Source organism: Triticum dicoccoides, chromosome 3A, assembly GCF_002162155.2.
Source record: "Triticum dicoccoides isolate Atlit2015 ecotype Zavitan chromosome 3A, WEW_v2.0, whole genome shotgun sequence".
Lineage (NCBI taxonomy): Eukaryota > Viridiplantae > Streptophyta > Magnoliopsida > Poales > Poaceae > Triticum > Triticum dicoccoides.
Genome location: NC_041384.1, coordinates 745,315,448 through 745,338,328, shown reverse-complemented (window position 1 = coordinate 745,338,328; position 22,881 = coordinate 745,315,448). Strand labels below are relative to the sequence as shown.

The window sequence follows — 22,881 nt, the reverse complement described above, 5'->3', positions numbered from 1 at the left end:
TGAAATTTACACTGTATATCTTAGTGGGTTTACCGTGGATTTTTAGTGGATTTTTGCTCTGTATTTGCAAGTGCCCTTTTTAGTGGTATTGCAGTTTATGTGCATTTTCTGTGGTTTTTACACTATTATTATTAGTGGTATTTTAGCCCTTTGTATAGTTGATTCATAGCAGCAGCAACTGTAATTTCTCAGTATTTTAGTGCTCAGAGTGTTATTCGGCTGTGTGGTTAGATGTCATCAGTTTTGATCCTTTTCAGTAGTTAGCTTAGTCCATCTTTTGTTAGTTTTTAGCTGCTTTCTGTACGGGTTTTAATAGTTTGGGTTGTGGACCTGTTTATAGTTTGGTGGGCAGAAAGAATAGGTGAATAGAGGACACGAGACATGTGACACTTGTCATCCTTTAGTTGGCTGAACAATACGACTGAAAGCGAATTAGATTTCATCCGGATGTAGAATAGACAGTCCTTTTAACAATGACCCTGTTGGAGCCACACCCTCCTGGCTTGGGCCAATCTCCTCTATACTTTTAGTGACGTTGACTTGGCTGTGGATTGTAGAAGAGATATGGAGGTGCATTTTATGGGCGAGGGCGACCAAATAAACCTTCCATCTGTACAACAAATACATGCCTCAAAGTCAATGAACCTCCGCTCCCCAAAGCAGACCTCTGATCCCGTCTTCCCCCGATTAGTGTCTACATACAACACATCCAATCTTGGGTATCGTCCCTCCCAGAATAACCAACGGAGTTGCTCACAACCCAGTAGGAATAGCTTCTTGAGCTGGGGGACATCCATTGCATCAAGATCAATTGTTTTGATGGCTGTACCTGACAGGTCCAACTCCTTGAGATTAAACAATGCACGCAAGAATATGCTACGCAGTCAAGCACAACCCTCTAGGGAGATCTTTGTCACCTTGGCTTCTTCAATTCGATCGACGGGAAACATTGGGCGCAATTCCTTTCTTGGCAGTTGTATGGGATGAGTCCAATGCTCTGCCAGGCCATAACCGTCAAAGCTAAAACTCTCGAGCAGCTGAGGAGCACTTTCAAATGCAGCATGCTCCAAGCTGGAACAACCATCAAGAACAAGAACCTTCAAGCTTCTTGCTGATGACATTTCAGGCAATGATTCCATGTGAGTGTTGCGAGAAAAGTCAAGGAGCTCCAGATTCATCATATCTACGGCAGAGCAATTGTCCACTGTGATCACATCTGAAGATTCAGTTAACCGGAGCTTGTGAAGATTCTGTAGCTTTTTCCAGGCATCACTTCTAGTCCTCCATGAAACTCCCTTTGTATTCAGCTCCCTGAGATTGGTCATCAGTTCAATCATCTGTGGAAACAGGACATAATTTGTGGAACAATGCTGCTACACACACGACACTCCACGCACGATTTGTGCACGATGGTTCACATCCAGCCATCGAATCAAGGAACCAAGTGCATCACATCCATCAGATGGTCAATCGTTCATGCATCGTGCATGGTGGGTTGGCGGTGAAGTAGTTTCGTTTGTGGAACGTATGTCAAGCATCAACAAATCTGGGAAACATGCCCCTTCTCCCTGCTCCTTCGCTGTGTTTGTGCAATTGTCAAGCCATAGGAATCTTAGGTTTTGGCAGCAGCGGAAAGACGGGGATGAAAAATCAAAGCTGCACTTGCAGAGCTTTAGCACACGGAGGTTGGTGGCTAGTTGAAACAAATCATTTCTTAGATCTTCTCGCTGACCATCGTCTTCAAATGTTAGGAAATAGGATGATGCCTTAACAGAAACAATAGAGATATTTTGTGCTGCTTGTTTGTTCGAGGTGATTGATTTCTAACAAACTTCGTAGGGTTTTATGTTTCCTTCCAACAAAAGTACAGAACTTATTGTTTCATGTGAAAAATAGCGCAACGGTGGTATCACTCCATACAAGGCGTTGCCAACCTCCCAAGCTCTGTTCCCTTCAAGAATTCCATCACATATCCAGTAGTTGCAAGCATGAGTAGCCCAACCATAGTCAACACTGCTAGACTTTTCACCTCGTTTTTTTTGTAAGGAATAGTGAGTACAAAAAGCAATCCACAACTCTTGATGGGTTGATTTCATCCATGAAGCTGTAACCAATTACTTCAGCAGCTTCTTTAAGCAATAAAGGAAGCACTTGTGACTTCCTCAATTTCCACGTATATTTGCCTAACTCAAGTTTCACATATTTATTAACAGAACTGGGCATCACCTTCAGTTTTTTCTGTGGGAATTGAAATCTTCCATCATTGGTCCATAACAATTTACCTTCACCAAAAAGAGGAATGCCAAACTCTGTGAGATCAATATCTTCATCTCCTCCGTAATGAAAAATCATCAGGAATCTTTCATTATTCAGGGACCGATTGATGGCACTTCGAATGCTATCTATAAGGGCATCTCCAGCCGTTGGCCTCCCAGGAGGGGCAAAAAATCGCCCCTGGGGGCGCGCCGGCGCTAAACCGCGCACTGGGGGCGTGATGCCCCCCAGTCGCGGCGCCCACGTTTTTTTAAAAAATTCAAATACGGCGCAAACACGACTGAAATTTAACGCAAACATCGGCGAGTTCGTTCAAACTTAAACATATTTTACAAAAAAAGAAAAAAACTTCCACGGGCTACCCCCGCCGTCTCCCTCGCCGCCCGCCTCGCCGCCCGCCCACGCAGTTTACATGCCGAGGAGGCTGTAGAACCGCGTGTAGTCACCGCCGTCGTCGTCGTCGTCGCCGCCGCCGCCCCCGCCTGCGCCTCCGCCGCCCCTGCTGCATCCCTCCCCCGGTTGGCGCGGCGGGTTGGATGGTCCGGGGGCGTCGTCGTCGTCGTCGCTGTCGAGGACCACGACGCCGTGCTCGTCCTCGCGCCCACGCTTGCGGGCGGCGATCTCCTCCAGGGCCCGGCGCTGCCGGACCATCTCAACGCGGAGGTAGTCGTCCCGCGCCCACCGCAGGGCGTCCTCGTCGGAGAAGCCACGCGGGGCTACCTCCTCGTACTCCGCGGGGAGGCCGGGCTCCGGCTTGGGCTCGACGAGGACGAAGCGGCCGGTGGGTGGGGAGGCATTGGCGCCGATGCGGACGACGGAGCTGCGGGTGCGCGCGCTGACCGGCGTGCCCTGGGGCTCCGGCTTGACGGGGCGGAGGCAGGGCGAGCCGCCGGACGAGGAGGAGGACCCCCCGGTCTCCAGGCGCCTCGGGGTCCAGGAGCTTCCCCGGCGGCGTGAGAAGGAAGGGGGGGCGGGGTACTCGAGACGCGGCGTGTTGCCGCCCTCGATGTACTCGAGGACGGCCTCTAACATGCGCCCGGACACGCCCCACCACCGACGCCGGCCGGCGGAGTTGAGCCTGCCGGAGGGCTCTACACCGTTGGTGGCCTCGAGCTGCTGGGCGTGGCGGCGCCGGCAGTAGGGCTCCCAGAGCGGGCTGTCGGGGACGTACCGAGGTCCCTCCCTCGCCTCCCAAGGCATGTTTGAGCGGATGCGTGCGATCTCCACACGCCGCGCCGCGCCGGTGGGTACCGGGGGCACCGGCACGCCGCCGGGCACCCGCATGTCCGACGGGACCGGGTACTCGGCCTCGTAAAGGAGGCGAGCCTCGTCTTCGTGGAGATGGCGGCGGCCGAAGCCGTTCGCCGCCGCGCCGTCACCAGGGAAGCGCTCGGCCATGGGTGATGAACTGGAGACGGCGAGAGAGAGGAGAGGGAGGAACGACGACGGCGAGAGAGTGTGATCGCCGAGCACGCTGGTGCGCGTCTTATATAGGCCGAGACGCCGCCCGTACGCGTGGCCGCCGTGTGTACGCGTGGCGGGCAAGGGAGGGCGAGGGACACGTGTCGTCCGGCCTTCACCGCGCCGCCCGTGAGGCATCAATGGCGCAGGCTGACCGGCGCGGCAGCACGGCAGCTTTGGCATTGATTCGCCGCGGGAAACGAGGCGATGAGGACGACGAAGGGGCGAGAAGAGAGCCGTTTCGCTGACGCGGTGGGCCCGCGGCTTTTTCGTGCCAAAAAAGTTCGCCCGGCGCCCCCGGGCGCCCCCCAGCGCGCCGGGTTCGGCCTGGGTCCTCCGGCGCTGTTTTCGGCCCAGGTCGGCGAAAATCGGGCTCCTGGGGACGCGACGACGCGACTGGGCCGATTTTTCGGCGCCGGCGCAAAAAAAACGCCTGGGGAGGCCTTCCTGGGGGCGCGGCTGGAGATGCTCTAACTGCTCTGGAGCTAGCATCTACCCCTCTGAAATCATCTTCTTCATCCTGCTCATCAAACATGTGCATTAAGTGGTGAAGGTTTAACTCCTCTGCAATTGCCGTCTGCATGGTCCTTCTATTTTTCCACATAGAGCAGTCGACATGGATAATTTTGCCAAAATGCTTTCTCATTTCAGAATCAGTTCTTGTGGATTTTAGTCGTTCAGCTATAGCTCTAATAACAGCAGATGCTCCCAGACCATCACCGGCCCAGCCATGAAAGAATAATGCTTTAATTTTGCCTTCTGAGGTACCATAGCTATCACGCAAAAGATAGAGCACTTGTTTGTCGGTGTCGTCAGAATCCTTTTCGCACTGTAGTAAAGAACACCAGGTAGATTTGAGTTCCGCAATACATATAATTTTTATAGCTATTTTGCATATGAATAAATTGGAACAGATGGGATATTAATTAAGGTAATTAAGTGAACGCATGCGTCCAGTTTGGAAGTTAAAATGGAGTGAAACGAGTACATAAAATAGTTATTTACTTTTTTTGAGTAAAAGTAGTTATTTACTTGGGTTCCTAAAACTTGTCGTTTTAAACTTATGCAAAGTCAAACATCAGAAACTTTGACTTCCAATATATTTAAAAGTATCCAGATTGGATACTTCAAATATGTGTAAATTTATTTTGGTAGGTACTTTCAAGCGTCTAGTTTTCAAGCTAGCGTACATTCAATCTTCTATTGGAGATACTCTAACAACTCAGACTGCACGAGGTTACTATTCTGGTATACTGGTCTTATGGAGTCTTAGCACGATGACTTCCCGACTGTCTACTACAACAAATTTTTGCGTAGCTCCAGCGAGGGAGAGCGATGACGGCAGGGCGCCTTTGGCCCCTTTAATGCTGGTTGTCGTTGGTAGGTGATCTACGGATCTGGACATATTTTTAATTATTTTTTATGTTAGTTGTACTGCCATGATTGAAAACAAATAGATCGCAAATTTCCTCGCAAAAAAAGGCGAAGAGGAATTCTGAGGAAAAAATTATGGAGAAGAGGTACCAACCAGACGCAATCCAGACAAGTCGAACATCTCCACAGAAAACTAATACCGGCAGCAGAAGACCATCACTGTTGTAACAATTAAAACATCCGAGATAAATATATCTAACGCATCGGCTGCAGATTGGGTGAGGAAAACGAGTCTATCTCGATGAAATCCTGTCCCGGATGTATAGGACGACAGTTTGAGACACCTAGGTGCCCATGCTCCTTGCCTTTCCACAGTTCGATTGCATTTAGATGTGTGCTATTGCAACGGGTATGTGTATTAATGCATTAATCGCTAATTGGATACCATAAATAAGGCTCATGCACATCATGCATGGGAGCAATTCAGTCGGACGTGGGCTAGTTGGAGCGAGGATGGTTCCTTGCGTGGAGTTGGAGTTGCAGATAATGTCGTTACTTTGTGAGCGTTCTTTTCTTCTTTTTTTCTTTTCTTCTTCTCTTCTTTAGAGGAGAGTCTGCCTTTTCTTTTCTTCTTTTCTTCTTTTAAGGAACCTTGAGGGGGCATCTGGTGCTCTTTTTTGCACCATTTCGACGGTTTACATGTTCTGGTACTAAAGTTCAGTCCTCGGCGGTGGCATCGGGTACCCTATAGAACCAGCATCCAGACTTGAGCAGCATAACACACAACAACAAATACCTAAGCACAAATTACACATCAGCTACATATCAATTTTGCACTACAATGGACAGGTATGTATTTTCTAGAAATAGGCTTTCGGCCCACTTTATAAATAAAACCATACAACCGAATGATACAAGATGGTGATCAAGTCCTCTTACAAAGCAGATCAAAGTAAAATCACATAATGCATAATGCTCTTCGGTGGAGTTGTCGGCGTACATTGGCGACTACAGGGACATCGACTTCCCTTGGGTGGTCACGGAGACGGCCTCGCTGGTCTTCTCTGTACCCTCCTCGTCGGCCGAGATGCTCAACGTCTACAACAGAGATACCGTCAACTGCCCGATTAACAAGTTCATGATCTCCATGCAGAAGGCCGAGGCAGAGCCTGAGGCGACTCCACCACTGGCAGGTGTGGTTCTACATCTATGGGATCCCCGAGGGGGGCAAGTGTGCACACATCCTGAAGGCCATGTCTGAGCCGGTGGGCAAACTTCTCTCGACCGAAACAAATTTACAAACCATGAACACTTTTTAAATTTGTGAACAGAACTCTGAAATTGGGAACATTTTTTGAAATTCCTAAATACATTCGAAATTTGTGATTTTTTTTTAAAATGCAAGCATTTTGAAAGTTTCTGAAAAATTGTTGGAAAAGAAAAGAAACAAAAAATGGAGAAAAAACGGAAAAGAAGAATGAAAAATCGAAAAATACAAATGAGAGAAAAGAAAAAAAATGAAAAACAAAAAAACCCGGTTCAGGAACCTTCTGAAGGCTCCGAAAACTGGAAAGTCCGGCTGGAACCTTCTAGAAGGTTCCAAAACCAGGATAGGTGGAACGCGCGCCTCGCGTCTAAACGGGCGGGCCCGTCTTGGTCGATGGCTTCGACCACGTGTGCGGCGCCGGCATTTTGATGCAGAATGCGTCAAATAGGAAAATAGTGAAATCACTAATTAAGAAGTACTCATTCCAAAGATCACTCCCATTTTGTCAGGTTGTGACAAGTAGCATGCTGTATGTGTGCCATTTGTCACAACCTGAGAGTTTTTTTCGTAGATTCGTTTATTCAAAACGTTTTATCTCTTAAACGGCGGGTTCAAATCTTGATCCGTTTTCATCGTTAGATCCCGCGCGCCGAGATCTTACAAACTAGATCCCATGTCGATAGTTTTCAGTAAAAAAAATTCACCAAAAAAACCGAATCGGAAGCAGGTTTTTTTCCTTTCTGAAGAGGCATGCGTTTTTCCCTGTTCCGAGAGGCACGGTCATGCTTCTTGTGGAAGCAAATTCATACCTCCACGAGAAGTAATTCTGTGCTGCTCGCTGAACAAAAAAAAAGGAAAAACACATTTTTTCTCTTTTCGAGAGGAACGAGCGTACCTCTCGCGGAAGTAAAATTGTGCCTCTATGAGTAGTAAATGCATGCCTCTCGCGGAAGCAATTATGTGCCTCCACGAGAAGTAAATCCGTGCCTTTCGCAGAATGAAAAAAACACATTTTTTTCCTTTTCTAAGAGGCATGACCGTGTCTCTCGTGGAAGCAAATCCATGCCTCCACCAAAAGTAAATCTGTGCCTCTCACAGAAGGCAAACAAATGTGTTTTTTCGTGCATTTTTTTGTCCAAATCCTTAGAAAAACCGGGACAAACAGAAAAGCCAAAAACAGAAAAAAATCATCTAAAAGCCAAAAACACATACTGAATAATAATAATAAAAAGGCGGATTGAGTACCCAGAGCAGGTTCATGGTTGACTCGCCGTTGCCGTCTCCTCCTCATCTATCGGGACATGAGATATCTAGTCCAGGCGCATCATCATTCACCAGGAGTAACAACAAATCAGGAATTCAAAATAGATGAGTATGTGTGGCGGTACATTGTACATATAAGTTATATGTAACAAGAGGTAGTAGTTAATGTGCGTAGCCAGCCGTATGTATACCTCTTGGTTGGTACCTGAATCCTCCTGCTTGGATATGCCATCTTCATACTAGAATGAAAGAAAGGCAATCAGGCATGGAATTATTAGAGGCATATATGGAACGTTAGACGGGGATAACAATGTGGAACAGCTAGTGTGCATACATATACTTTTTCATCTTGGTCTGCTGAGGACACTTTGACATCACCATCGCCATCATTGGACTGAAATTGAGGAAACAATTAAGTAGGAATTTAGAAGAAAGTTCCTGGTCTGTGGAAGAGATAAAAATAATTGTTCATGGATGAAATGTATATATACTACATACATGATACCCACGCTTTCATTGCTGTAAAGACCCTTGTACATATCTCACAGTAGATTCTGTCTTATACATTGTGTAGGATTGTTAGGGTGGGTTTCCGAGGCCGCAAATTCAGGTTTATGGGTAAAAAGTACTTGCATGGTCAATTTTACTATTGAAAGTTTGCATTGGTAACAGATATAGTGCCTAGATCAACTTTCACAACTAATGGACTGTTTTTAGCTTCTATTTAGCCTTGCCTTCATGGTAAGCTTTTCTAAATAACGCTGCACGCTTTCCCTCCTTTTGATCATAAAACTAGAGGTAGGACGATAGAAAGGTCTCAATCGCTTTGCATAGATACACCTCTTCCCTACATGTTTTCTTCTCAAGTATTATGATTGTTGGAGTGCTGGAGCTTTTGAGCCTCCATATTAGCTCTAAGTGCACGTTTTATTGAATCAAGTTCTCCTTTAGTTTCGAAGAAAAGAGTCATAGTAGAAGTAATTTCTTGAATCATTCAGACTCCATTCGGCATATCATATTTTTTACAAATAATTACCTACTCTTCCCTATAACATTTTGTTTACAACTCATGATTGGTCATGTTCTAGGATTTGATACAACTTCCACCTGCAAGGCTTAGAGTTGGTGTTTCACCCGATTAATGACTATTCCAACGAACCACTTACTAGAGGAAGGAAAATATTTCTCTATTCTTTTCTTACATATTAAACTCAGAATAGTCAGTTTCTTTCTTATATATGGTAGAAAATTATATGGTGACAATATTATCTAGTAGAAAGCAACTCTACGGTGGTAATTTTATCAAAGCCATCTATATAAGTTCTGGGGAAAAGTGTAAAAAGCCATATGAAGATAAGATATTGTCGTATGATTAATATGTAAAGTTTCGAATGCTTACTCAATTGCTTTTAACCTACTGGGAGAAAATCACAAGTGATTGTTTATATCATCTTGTGATGGTCATTTCTATTATCCGCGTTTTTTTTGTCTGAACCAGATTGAGTTTCTGCTCTCAAATATTTTAAAAGTTGTTTCCAGTTGATAGTTTACCTAGCGTTTAGTGGCTTACACCTTTCTTATGATGTTTAGAAGGAATAGTATCATTTTAATTTAGATGATATACATATTAATAGAAGACCGTACCTTTGCTAGAGAAAATAAAAATAAACATGGATGCTGCTTGGGCACTTGCATGGGTCACTTTGCTAGTTAATATTATTTTGGTAATAATTTATTAGGGCTTGATATTCTTCTCAATTTATATGTGCAAATTTTATTAAGATGTTGCCTGCTCACTGTTGGAATAGCAACTTAATCATATTAGGAGGCCAAAGGCAGCATATATACAAGTACATGAGGATGCCAAAAGGCTAGAATGCAAAAGACCAAAAGTCATCACTAATATAACTCTAACACCTCCCATCAAACTCATGGTGGATCTACAACACTGAGTTTGGAGAGGTGAAATCTATGTTGTGCTCTAGTCTGTGCCTTAGTGAAGAAGTCCGCTAGCTGTAACTCGGAAGGTACATACTGAAGAGCAATAACATGATCCTGCACAGCAGCAAACACATAATAAGCATCAACACCAATATGCTTGGTAAGCTCATGCTTCATGGGGTCCCGCGCAATACTGATAGCACCTGTACTGTCGGACAAGAGGGTGGTAGGTGTAGTAACAGAAACACCAAAATCCTCCAGTAGCCATCGTAACCAAGTCACCTCTGCCGTCAGAAGAGCCATAGCTCTCAACTCGGCCTCTACACTCGGACGGGAAACTGCAGTCTGTTTCTTCGTCTTCCAGGCAATGAGAGAACCACCAAGAAAAACACAGTAAGCAGAAAGTGAACGGCGACCCGAAGGATCACTGGCCCATGTAGCATCTGAATAGGCCTGGAGCTGTAATGAGCTAGAACGGGGGAAAAAGAGGCGATGAGAGATCGTGCCACGAAGATATCGTAGAATACGAAGAAGGTGACTATAGTGAACTGAAGTGGGAGCAGAAACAAACTGGCTCAGAATATGAACAGGATATGAGATATACGGACGAGTGACAACAAGATACACAAGACTCCCAACAAGATGACGATAACGCGTCGGATCAGACAAAGGCTCGCCATCAGAGGCACGAAGGTTAACATTGAGCTCCATAGGAGTCTCAGCAGTGCGCTCATCACTAAGAGCCGCACGAGCAAGAAGATCCCGAATATACTTTTCTTGGGAAATAGAAAAGCCATCAGAGGTGGAGGAAGCCTCAATCCCAAGAAAGTAACGTAGAGGACCAAGATCAGACATAAGAAACTGCTCACTAAGACGGGCCTTAACAAAGGCAATGTACTCAGAATCATCGCCAGTGATGATCATGTCATCAACATATAGAAGAAGAAGAGTGCGACCACGAGCAGAAAGGTGGACAAATAGCGCCGGATCATGAGCACTAGGCGAAAAACCAGCTGCAGTGACCACAGAGGCAAAACGCTCAAACCAAGCACGGGGGCTTGCTTAAGGCCATATAGAGAGCGACGAAGACGGCAAACCATGCCATCAGGAACTGAATACCCAGGTGGTGGATGCATATAAACTTCCTCACGCAACTCACCATTAAAAAAGGCATTCTTAACATTAAGCTGAGACACAGACCAGTAGCGAACAGAAGCCACGGCAAGTAGTGTGCGGACAGTGGTCATATGATCCACAGGAGCAAAAGTCTCATCGTAATCACGACCATGCTCCTGCTGAAAGCCACGAGCCACAAGACGAGCTTTATAACGCTCAAGAGAACCATCAGAGCGAGTCTTAATCTTATAGACCCACTTACAAGTGATGGGACGAACATGGGGAGGAAGAGAAACCAGGTCCCACGTGCCGTTGCGCTCAAGGGCAGCAATCTCCTCTGCCATCGCAAACTGCCATTCAGGATGAACGATAGCATCTCGATAAGAATTCGGCTCAAGAACGACCGAAAGACCATAGCGAGAAGGAGAATATCGATCAGGGGGCGGACAAGGCCGAGAAAGAAGACCATAAGTCGGGTGAGAGGAGGAAGACGACACACCAGAAGTAGAGGACACATCTGTAGACTTATCCACAACACATGAACGACGAGTATAATGGAAAGGAAATGAGGGAAGATGTGGAATCACTGGAGGTGGAGATGGGGAATGTATCGGTGATGAAGGTGGAGAAGGGGAAGGTATCAGCAACGAAGGTGGAGAGTCATGCGATGAGGAAGGAGAAGAAACCGTAGGAGAGGACGGGGTCGGATCTGCAACAGCGGTACGAGGAGTAGGAATACTAGGCACAAAGGGTGGTGTATCCGGAAATGTAAGAAAAGAGATGTCCTCCATAGAAAAATTCGAGCAGGATGGACGCGGGTAGAAGGGACGAGATTCATCAAAGGTCACATCCCGGGAAATACGCATCGGGCGACCGACAGGACCCCAACACCGATAGCCCTTATGCTCATCATTGTATCCAAGAAAGACACACTCAACAGACTGAGCGGTCAGTTTGGTGCATTCACGAGGAGCAAGCAAAACATAGCAAACGCAACCAAACAAACAGAGCACCGAATAATCAGGAGAACCACCAGAAAGAAGCTCGAGAGGAATACCACCCTGTAGAGCAGCAGAAGGCTAAATGTTGATGAGATAGGTGGAAGTGGTAACAGCCTCGGCCCAGAAGTGAGGCGGAAGAGAGGCGGCAATCATCACTGCACGCGCCGTCTTAAGAAGGTGACGATGATTGCGCTCAGCCACACCATTTTGAGCATGAGCACCAGGGCAAGAGAACTAAGTAAGAGTACCCTGCTCAGCAAGAAATCCTCGCAGTGCATGGGAGATATACTCACCAGCTGAATCTGCGCGAAAAACACGAATAGGAGTGGAAAACTGGGTATGAACCATGGCAGCACATTTTTTGTATATAGGTAAGACCTCACTACAAGAAGACATGAAGTAGATCCAAGTGTACCGAGAAAAATCGTCTATAAAGATAATATAGTAGCGATGACCCCCTTTCGAAGCGAAGGGAGCCGGACCCCAAACATCAGAGTGAATAAGATCGAAAGGACGCTCGGACACCGACTCACTGTGAGGGTAGGGTAGCTGAATCTGCTTACCAAGCCTACAACCCAGACAATCCAACGAAGCGTTACCGGAGACAGACCCCAGAACACCACGATGGACCAAAGACGAGAGACGAGAACCACATAAATGGCCAAGACGATGATGCCACTGCTGAAAAGAAGAAGAGATCAATCTGGAGAAGAAGACTGAAAAAAAATCGATCGTCAGGCGAGTTGCAGCGCCGGAGAAAACCTAGGCTCTGATACCATGTTGGAATAGCAACATAATCTTATTAGGAGGCTAAAGGCAGCATATATACAAGTACATGAGGATGCCAAAAGGCTAGAATGCAAAAGACCAAAAGTCATCACTAATATAACTCTAACACTCACCACTATTCTAGTTTAGGACAAATAACTGTACACCCTCACTCATAACACATCTTACATTTACTAATCAGACACCCCTGCTGGCTGTAGAGAAATGAACTCACATTTGAATATAAACCCATATATGAGTGTAATCTAGTTCACAAACAAGCAGAATAATAGTAAAGCATACGTGAATAGACGAAGCAATCCTGCTGAATAGATGGGCCACCCTGTAAGGTAAAATGTTATCATCAATGAAGTTTGGATGATCTTCTATGGCTAGTTTCACCTGATCTGGTAGCATGACACCATCATTGAACATTATTTCTTTCAACTTGGGAAGTTTGTTGATTCTCGAGAGAGACTCTACCCGGTCGACATGCCAGATGAGTTTTTCAAGCTTAGGCGCTTCTCCAAGTTCGAAGTGGATGTCAGTGATGCCACCCCCATCAATAGCAAGATACTTGAGATTCTGGAACCCATTGGTCTGGATTATAAGCTTGCCCCCAGTGTGTAAATTAACATGGCAGAGACGGAGGCCACGTAGGTTGGGCAAAGCTGCGAGGGATCCCATATCATCCCGATCCAACAATGTGTTATGGAGAGTTACCTTGGCAAGTTTGCAGCAGTCTCTAGCAAACAATTGGAGAAGACGCCCGTACATTGTGACTCCACTGATGCTCAGGCTTTCAAGAAGCTTGGGTGTGTTTTTGTAGTGGGCACTAATAGCATCGGATGCAGGGATGTCACGAGGAGTAGCAGCCTCCCTGGCAGTGACAGGCAGAGGCTTGATCTCGATTGATAGAGACTGAAGGCACTCATTCAAAGCACTGATCCCTTGGAGTAGGTTCTCAAGTTGAGCTTTCCGGTCATAAATGACAACACCAAGCACCCTTAGCTGCCATAGCTGGCCAATCTCTCTCAGCTGAGTAGCATGATGTTTCGAAGCCTGTGCCTGGGATAGCACTTCCAGATCCGTCATTTTTCTCACCATGTGAGGCATCTTCTTGACAGTGGAAACTGTGCTAGCATCACCACCACCAGTGTCAGTGCCAATACTTTGACCAGCCAGTAGACGCTTCAACTTCAGTAGCATGAGGTGTTTTATGGCAGAGTCCTTCATAGGAGTGTGCCGGATGTCCAGCACCTCCAGCTGCCGGAGTCTGTTGATCTCCTTAGGTAGCTGAGTGACATATGTGTTCCTTAGGCTCAGATACTTGAGAAGTATCAACGAGGTGCACACGTTCCTAAGACAGTGTTGGTTATCTCTCAGGGATGAACAACCTTCCAGATCCAGGACCTTGATGAGATTTAACTGAGATGATGCACGTGATGGTTGTTGCAAGAAGTCGAGGATGCTATCCGAGGAACAGAGCCTGATGTTGCTGAGAACGGAGAAGTGGCGAGCCAGGTGCTGAGACAGGCATGTGTCCAGAATATGTTCTTACCTGGCCATCTTGGTGATGAAGTTGTACACTTGTGCATGCACCATAATGCTCTTGACCTTCCCCACAACACCAATGCCATGAGGACAGACAAGCCATAAGTCAGCAAGTACCTCAAAACAATGCTCGGCCTGACATACTGAACTAGGCCAGTCTTTTCTAGTTATCAGTCCTTCCGCAACCCACCGCCCGATTAACCTTCTCCGGTTTATGTTCTCATCTTTATGGAAGATGGCTAGATACAACAATCAAGTCTTGTATTCCCTAGGAAGATCGTCATAGGAGAACTTGATCATCTTGTATCCATTAGTCTCCACGGATCCTCCAAACACAAGGCTATTGCTCAACTTGTCAAGTTCCTCTTTGCTAATCATTGGATTGGCAAACAGAGCATGGATGAACATCTTTATGCAGAACTGCTCTACCTCCACCTCCACCCTACATTTCTCCAAGATCTCATGGAAGATTTCGGCGTTGTACTTCTCGTCGTCATTGACATGCCGATTTGTAAGTTGGAGCGCTATATGGCGGTAATATTCAATGGAAGAGTATACAATGGATTCTTCCCTATAGCAAAACTCGTTTGCCCTCTTCATGTATTTTGTGGTAACTACCACTTTCATTGAACTGCAACCCACATCTTGCAAGGCCTTTGTGGTCTCGTCCCATTTGTAGCCAGACGCATTATGGAGAACGACCAGTGTCCTTGTACCCTGCAGGTGCTCTCTAACTCTCCCCATGGTTTCTTGAATCAACAGATGCTCTTTCATCCTCCTCAGGACTTGTTCAATCCTCTCCCTGCAGTACTCCTCCTGCGACAGCTTGTCTTTGCTTGTTTCTTCCACTGATTTATCTTGCTGGTGAAGCGACACTGGCAGCAGCTCGGGCGTGACCTGCACTTGAATCTTCAGCGTGATGTCTTTGATATTCTTCACGATGTGATCCTCAACCGGTTTAGTTGTGGCTGCCATCCCTGGTGTGGTGGCCTTCTTGGGAAGCAGCTTCCGCAGGATGTCTATGAATTGGGGATGCTTGACACTAATCCTGCAGGAGCTGGCCTTTTCACCCACTGATTCGACCATCAGATACTTCTTCATCTTGTCTACTATCTCGTCAAGGATCTTTTCCTGGGTTTGCTTTTGATACTCGCCGGCGTTGGTGTCCTGGGGCAGCACCCGCAAGATGCTGCGGAGTACTTCCAAGGGTTCAACCGGGCAACCTTTATTACCAGCTTTTTCCAGGTGTTCTTCGATCTTCTCCTTGATCCACTACCAAAAAATCCTCTTACGCCGACGGCCTCATCTATGTCGATGGCCCCCGTCGGCATAGATGGACCTATGCCGACGGCCTGGGTCAGGCCGTAGGCGTAGAAATGTTGTCGGCATAAGTCCATCTATGCCGATGGGGCCGTCGGCGTAGATGAGGCCGTCGGGACTGCTAGAGATACGCCTACGGGGCCCGTCGGCATACACCGGGCCCACCTACCCGGTCAGCGATGACCGTTTGATGGCGTCAAAACTACGCCGACAGGAGGTAACGGCGGCCGTCGGCATATCTATGCCGACGGCATAGCCATTGGCATAGAATTGCTGACATCACCGATCCGCGTCGTCGACACGTCATTGATTCGAGGGAGGGGGGCCATTGTGTGGCAGAGATATGCCTACGACATAGACCTGGCCCATGCCCCTCTGCCACATCATCGATCCGCGTGCAATGCCACATCATCAATCCATGGGATTGTACCTCCGTGTGCACACCTATGCCGACGGCCTGGCCGTCGACATATATTTATTTTATTTAATTTTTACTTTATATTATTTTTTGTTTTTCCACAAGATAAATATGCCTTATCTAAAGAAACATACCCTGATGGTATATTGATTGCCCCCTTACAAACGTCGTTGTCGCCGTGTCACGGAGGGGGGAACGGTCGACACGGAGGGAATCTGGTTAGTGGGGAGATTTGGAGTGTAGCACGATATATATCAACTAACCAATATCAGCTAGATAAAAAAACAGATAGAACATAGTAGCATAAGTAGTAGCATTGCATAGATAAGGGTAGCACGGCATATATATTACCATTACAACATAGATAGTTCATAGTTCAACCCAACACGGCAATAATAAAACACCACCGGCTTGCTTGCTTGCTTTCTTGCTCCAAGGCCAACTCCTCCATGGCCAACTCCTTCACTTGTCGTCGTCGGTGGGGTACGGGAGGGTGTGCATGTGCTCATCGGCAGGGTAGGCGCTACCGAAGTCGGTGAAGATGTTTTACATGGTGAGTGCGATGAACTCGCATCCACACCAAAAAACACGGCCGAGGAGGTAGTAGGCGTTGAAGGGGTTGGTGAACCTCATGATGATCCCGATAGGATGGCCATTGCTACTGACCTCTTCGACACGGAACATGGCCGGTGAGCCCCTCGGCAGGTGGCAGTAGCCGGCGGAGAGGAAGAACTTGGTCAGCCCCCTTGCCCTCCTCCACCCCGAGATGGCCCACACCCATAGGGTGTTCTCCACCCAGACTACGGCAGGATAGAGCCTCTCGGGGAAGGTGGGCGACACACGGTAGGTAGCCCGGTGAACTGCATCTTGCTTGCTAGCTTCGAGTCGATCTTGGGACGGCTTGTGGGGAAGATGGGAGATGAAGGAGAGTGAGAGGAAGATGTAGGCTTGGGTGTGCTTAAATAGCCGAGGTGCACCGTTTTAACATTTTGTTTTCCTCGCCCTCGTAATGGCATGGGAAACGAGCAATGTGGCATCGAGTCACCCGAGCCAACCCATGTGTACACGTGCATGCATTGTGGTAGTAATGCCAACGACCTGCGTAGCACTCTAGGAATTAAAAATGCGTCGAGAGATGAGTTTGATGCCATGCATGCAGCGGCTAGCGATGGTTGGGCATCTAGACCCATCTAGAATGGGTAAATAGCCATAATGCGATGAGGGTGTTGGCGGGCATGCTCGCCCTCGATCCCATGCATTCAACGTCGAACGTTGTGCGGGCTGCCGCAGCAGGGCTACGCGCGCGTGCATGCTTTTCAGGCCGAATGCAGCGTCGTGTCCATCGGTCCAACGGGTGAGCTGCTGTAATTAAGCCCAACAACACGTGGCAGGCCTGCCCAGTCTTACAATGTAAAAAATGGGCTAAAACGACTAGCCAATGAAAGCGCAGCACACGGATCTATGACATGGCTCCTGATCCAGACCATTGCTTATGTTCACATCCATCCAATGGTCCAGAATGTTGCATGTTATAATATTCAGCATCTTCGAATCAACCAATCAGAGTGCAGCCCGTGGATCGCTGACATAGCCCTAGTGCATGATCCAGACCGTCCATTCATAGCGATCCAATGGTTAGGGTTTTGATGTGGTTTTGAGGGGTTTTGAGAGGTTTTCAACGGTTAGGGTTGAGCATAACTAATTCAGAACAAAATCAAAAATATATAAAACTTGTGTCGATCATTGTTCTATGTGACTAAGTATCTAGGAAAAAATAAGAAACTTGTACTACGGATGTTTTCATGAAAAAACCTTCACAAAAGATGGCTATCAAGAACGAGGTTGTAGGGTTTTGAAGAGAAGTGAGCTAGGGTTTAGTGTTAAACATGTCATACTTGATCGAAACGATCCAATATCAGGAAGGACTCTTATATACACACACTAGATGTCAAGTTTCCTTTTTGGGCTCATTTAGAGAAGGTCGAAAAAAAACTTGCTTACAAATGGGTCTGTTTTCCCTAGCTTTGGAGGGGTTTTGGAGGTCACGTGGAGCACATTTTTCATGTCCATAGTTTCACATAATAAAAGTGCCCCGATTAATCAACTAACATGCATAATAGTTCAGAAATCATTATAACACCAATACCACAGACCAAATAACTTTAAATTTGAATTTTGTCTCAAACTTGAATAGTATTACACAAATACACATCATATCAAAGTAAAAACACCATTACACAAATTTAGGAAAGGTTTTATTACTACAACATAGTAGCAATACACAAGTTTCAACAATTTTTCAATTCTGCTTCTTCCTACCACTCGATTTCTTCTTCTTTTTACCAATTCTTGTTTTTGGTTGTACAACACCCAGTTCACTCAAGCTCTTGATTTTCTTCATTGGACTGCCTGGAACACAAGCTTCATTTCGCACCACAACAGTTGCAGTATCATCGGACCCAATATCACCAGTTGGCAACACAACTTCCACTATAGGCTCAGTTGGCACCACATTAGCTGGAATATCTTTAGTTGGCAACTCAAATTTCAACATAGGCTCAGCTTGCACAACATCAGCTGGAATATCTTCAGAGGTACCCATATCTTCAGTTGGCACCACAACATCAAAATCTTTCTCATCTTACAGCAGCACATCCAACTCTTGCTCATTTTGCACCACACCATCCAAGTCTGGTTGAATGTGTATTGTTTCACCAAAACTTCTCTTTCTTCTAGAGCCATTGCCTCTTGCTTTTTTCTTTGGCCAACACTCTTCAACAACAAGGGGCTCACCTGCACGCTTCCTCCTAAAAAGATAAAGCATGTCAACTGGTTAGTGATTGAAAAATGCAACAAAATAGTAAACAATGCAAACATATGCCCACATACTTTGGCCTTTCAGGAGTGTAACAACATTTGGGAGATCCAACTCGGTACCCAAGTTGCTGGCACAACTTGCATCTAGTTTTGTTACCTTTTTGGGACCTTTTTGGCTTTGCATCCTTCTTTCCCTTGCCCATTTTACTACTCTCACCTTACTCAAACCATGCCTTGAATCTACTCTGTTTAGGCCTGCCAGCCTTTCTTTTTCTTAGGGGAGGACACATGGAAAATTCAATTTCCACTTCAGGCCACTGAGACTGATCTGTAAGTGCTGGAATTGGAGTTGCATCTGCAGCCTTGAATCTTGCTACTGAGTAATATTCGTGCAAATATGGGTGCATTTTTATCTTCATTTGGGAGGCCAAGAAAAATATGGCATGATCACATGATTTCCCAGTGTGCAGCCACTCCAAACAAATGCAATCATGCATTTTAGTGTTAACAACATGCCTTCTACTAGTTTTGGTATCTCTACTCCAGCACCCCACACAGAAGATTTTTCAACAAATAAATGTGTAAGATTTCCGCTCCTGTTGACCACCCGTTGTATCACTGCAGGAAGCTTATCCCCTTGTAGACAATCACCAATCCTTCTTCTCAATTCCCACAAGCACATGATCATGATCCTGATTTGGTCAACCATGTCATGCACATGCAAATTTTTTAACTGCTTCACCTTGTTGTTAAAACTTTCTGCCAAGTTGTTGTTGATATGATCACACTTGATGGCAGTGTTAAATCCTGACCTATACCATAGTAGAGAATGGTAGGTGTTCACCCATGGACCAAACTCAGGGCATGCTGGCATTATCTTACCAAGATGATATGAATTTTTCTGTTTAGTATAAGATCTTGCTGCTGGCCACATGCGACCAAATTCTTCCCCTTTGAATTTTTTGATCAAATTCATCCACATTTGGCCGAAGCACTCCCTCTGCCCACAATGGGGGAAAACATTCTTCACTACGTTTTCTAGCCCTTTGCATGCATCTGTGTGGACTACCAAAGGTGACACTAGCTCTATGCATCTTTTCAACTGCGTCATGAACCATGTCCACGGGACCTCTATCTCTGACTGAAATAAGCCAATAGCAACAGGGAACATCCAATTGTGTCCATCCAAAGCATTGCAAGCTGCCAATTGACCATTACAGTTGCCAGTCAAAAATGATGAGTCTATGCTCAAATATGGACGACACCCTGCCTTGAAGCCATCAATGCAAGGCTTTAAAGCCATAAAAACTCAGAGAAAATGACTCTTTCATTCTCTGTTACCTCAGTATCTATCTCCACAACACTGCCAGGTGACCTCTTCTCCACCTCTGCTTTGAATTTATAAAGCATCCTAAAAGTATTTGCCCAGTCACCATATAATTGTTTCATTGCCCTTTGTTTTGCCTTCCACACCGTGTTATACTTCACCTTAATGGGGTATTGCTTTTGCAAGTCTACTTTAAGTTTCTTTGCAGTAGTGTTTGGTTTCTTGGCTAGAATATGAGTGATCTTTTCTGCAATCCAAAGTTGTGATGTCATGGTTGATACTCTCTGTGAACTTGTAATACAAGTATGTGTTGGAAATATGCCCTAGAGGCAATAATAAAAGCATTATTATTATATTTCCTTGTTCATGATAATTGTCTTTTATTCATGCTATAATTGTGTTATCTGGAAATCGTAATACATGTGTGAATAATAGACACCAACATGTCCCTAGTAAGCCTCTAGTTGACTAGCTCGTTGATCAACAGATAGTCATGGTTTCCTGACTATGGACATTGGATGTCATTGATAACGAGATCACATCATTAGGAGAATGATGTGATGGACAAGACCCAATCCTAAACATAGCACAAGATCGTATAGTTCGTTTGCTAGAGTTTTCCAATGTCAAGTATCTTTTCCTTAGACCATGAGATCATGTAACTCCCGGATACCGTAGGAGTACTTTGGGTATACCAAACATCACAACGTAACTGGGTGACTCTAAAGGTATACTACGGGTATCTCCGAAAGTGTCTGTTGGGTTGACACGGATCAAGACTGGGATTTGTCACTCCGTATGACGGAGAGGTATCACTGGGCCCACTCGGTAATGCATCATCATTATGAGCTCAAAGTGACCAAGTGTCTGGTCACGGGATCATGCATTACGGTACGAGTAAAGTGACTTGCCGGTAACGAGATTGAACGAGGTATTGGGATACCGATGATCGAATCTCGGGCAAGTAACATACCGATTGACAAAGGGAATTGTATATGGGGTTGCTTGAATCCTCGACATCGTGGTTCATCCGATGAGATCATCGAGGAGCATGTGGGAGCCAACATGGGTATCCAGATCTAGCTGTTGGTTATTGACCGGAGAGCAATCTTGGTCATGTCTACATGTCTCCTGAACCCGTAGGGTCTACACACTTAAGGTTCGGTGACACTAGGGTTGTAGGGATATGTATATGCAGTAACCCGAATGTTGTTCGGAGTCCCGGATGAGATCCGGACGTCACGAGGAGTTTCGGAATGGTCCGGAGGTAAAGAATTATATATAGGAAGTGCTATTTCGGCCATCGGGACAAGTTTCGGGGTCACCGGTATTGTACCGGGACCACCGGAAGGGTCCCTGGGGTCCACCAGGTGGGGCCACCTATCCCGGAGGGCCCCATGGGCTGAAGTGGGAAGGGATCCAGCCCAAAGTGGGCTGGGGCGCCACTTCCCCCTAGGGCCCATGCGCCTATGGTAGGGGAAACCCTAAAGGGGGCGCCCCCTTGCTTGGGGGGCAAGCCCCCCACCCCTTGGCCGCCGCCCCCCTAGGAGATTGCATCTCCTAGGGCCGGCGCCCCCCCTAGGCTCCCTATATATAGAGGAGGGGAGGGAGGGCAGCCGCACCCATGCCCTTGGCGCCTCCCTCTCCCCTCCAACACCTCCTCCTCCTCCGTAGAGCTCGGTGAAGCCCTGTCGGAGTACTGCTTCTCCACCACCACCACGCCGTCGTGCTGCTGCTGCTGGAGCCATCTTCCTCAACCTCTCCTTTCCCCTTGCTGGATCAAGAAGGAGGAGATGTCACGCTGACTGTACGTGTGTTGAACACGGAGGTGCCGTCCGTTCGGCGCTAGGATCTCCGGTGATTTGGATCACGTCGAGTACGACTCCCTCATCCCCGTTCTTTGAACGCTTCCGCTCGCGATCTACAAGGTATGTAGATGCATCCGATCACTCGTTGCTAGATGAACTCATAGATGGATCTTGGTGAAACCATAGGAATTTTTTTGTTTTCTGCAACGTTCTCCAACAGTATGTTGGTGAGGGATTTGCTTCATCCTAATGGTACTTCCATCAGGTTGGCGTATAGCAGATATGTACCACTTGCAAGTCTTGACACTTCCATCAAAACCTCTACATCTTGCATAAAACTTCTTTCTACCAGTCCACTTAGTCTTGGCATCAAACTCATGTTTGACTACATAAGTCTTGAAACACATCCTAAACTCATCCATGTTTGGGAACAAATTCCCCACTGCAATAACATGGTTTTCCTTATCATACACATTTAACAACTCATCATCATGTGCATCATCTACATCATCTGCAGCATCTTCCATCAGCTGTCCATCCACATCTTCAGTTCTATCTCTGTTAGCATCAGTATCAGTAGGCATACTAGATTCACCATCCTTCTCCTCCTTATCTTCATCAGCTACTGGAATGCCAAAAAAATCGCCATCTCAGTGTCATCCACTGGTGCAATGACTAAATCAATTGGGTCATTTAATTCTACTGAATTCCAATCAACAGAAACAACCCTTCCAACACCATCAGAGCCCCCTTCTACATCACCCCCCTCAGGTAATACTGTCACTTCACCTGTACACATGGACATTATCTGCCTCTCTGAAACCCAATCATCATCTACCATCTGTGAAGCTAATAACTTTGAGGGCACATATCCAACCTTAGATTCTGATTTCAGATCAACAAGCTCTGCATGAAACATAGTATGTTTGGTTGTCCAGCCATCTTGTCGATCGATTTCATGAACCATGTCTTCATCATCCTCAATTCTCACATACTCTCCTTCCCAATTATCAAACCGTAACAATGTTACCGCTTGCTCTAGACCCCAAAAATGCTCTCCCCCATTTTTTCCACCACATTCTTCACGGCCTTCTCTTCCATGCTCTGTAGTTCTTGTGGATCAATCTCTACAAAATCAATCTCCCACTTCACAATTGTATCTCTCTCTCCCT

At 46.3% G+C, this 22,881-nt stretch overlaps 1 pseudogene; it reads right to left on the bottom strand.

Annotated features, from left to right (window-relative positions):
* Window positions 1–884: 884 nt before the first annotated feature.
* On the bottom strand, window positions 885–22,676 carry LOC119273232 (annotated as a pseudogene).
* Window positions 22,677–22,881: the final 205 nt, after the last annotated feature.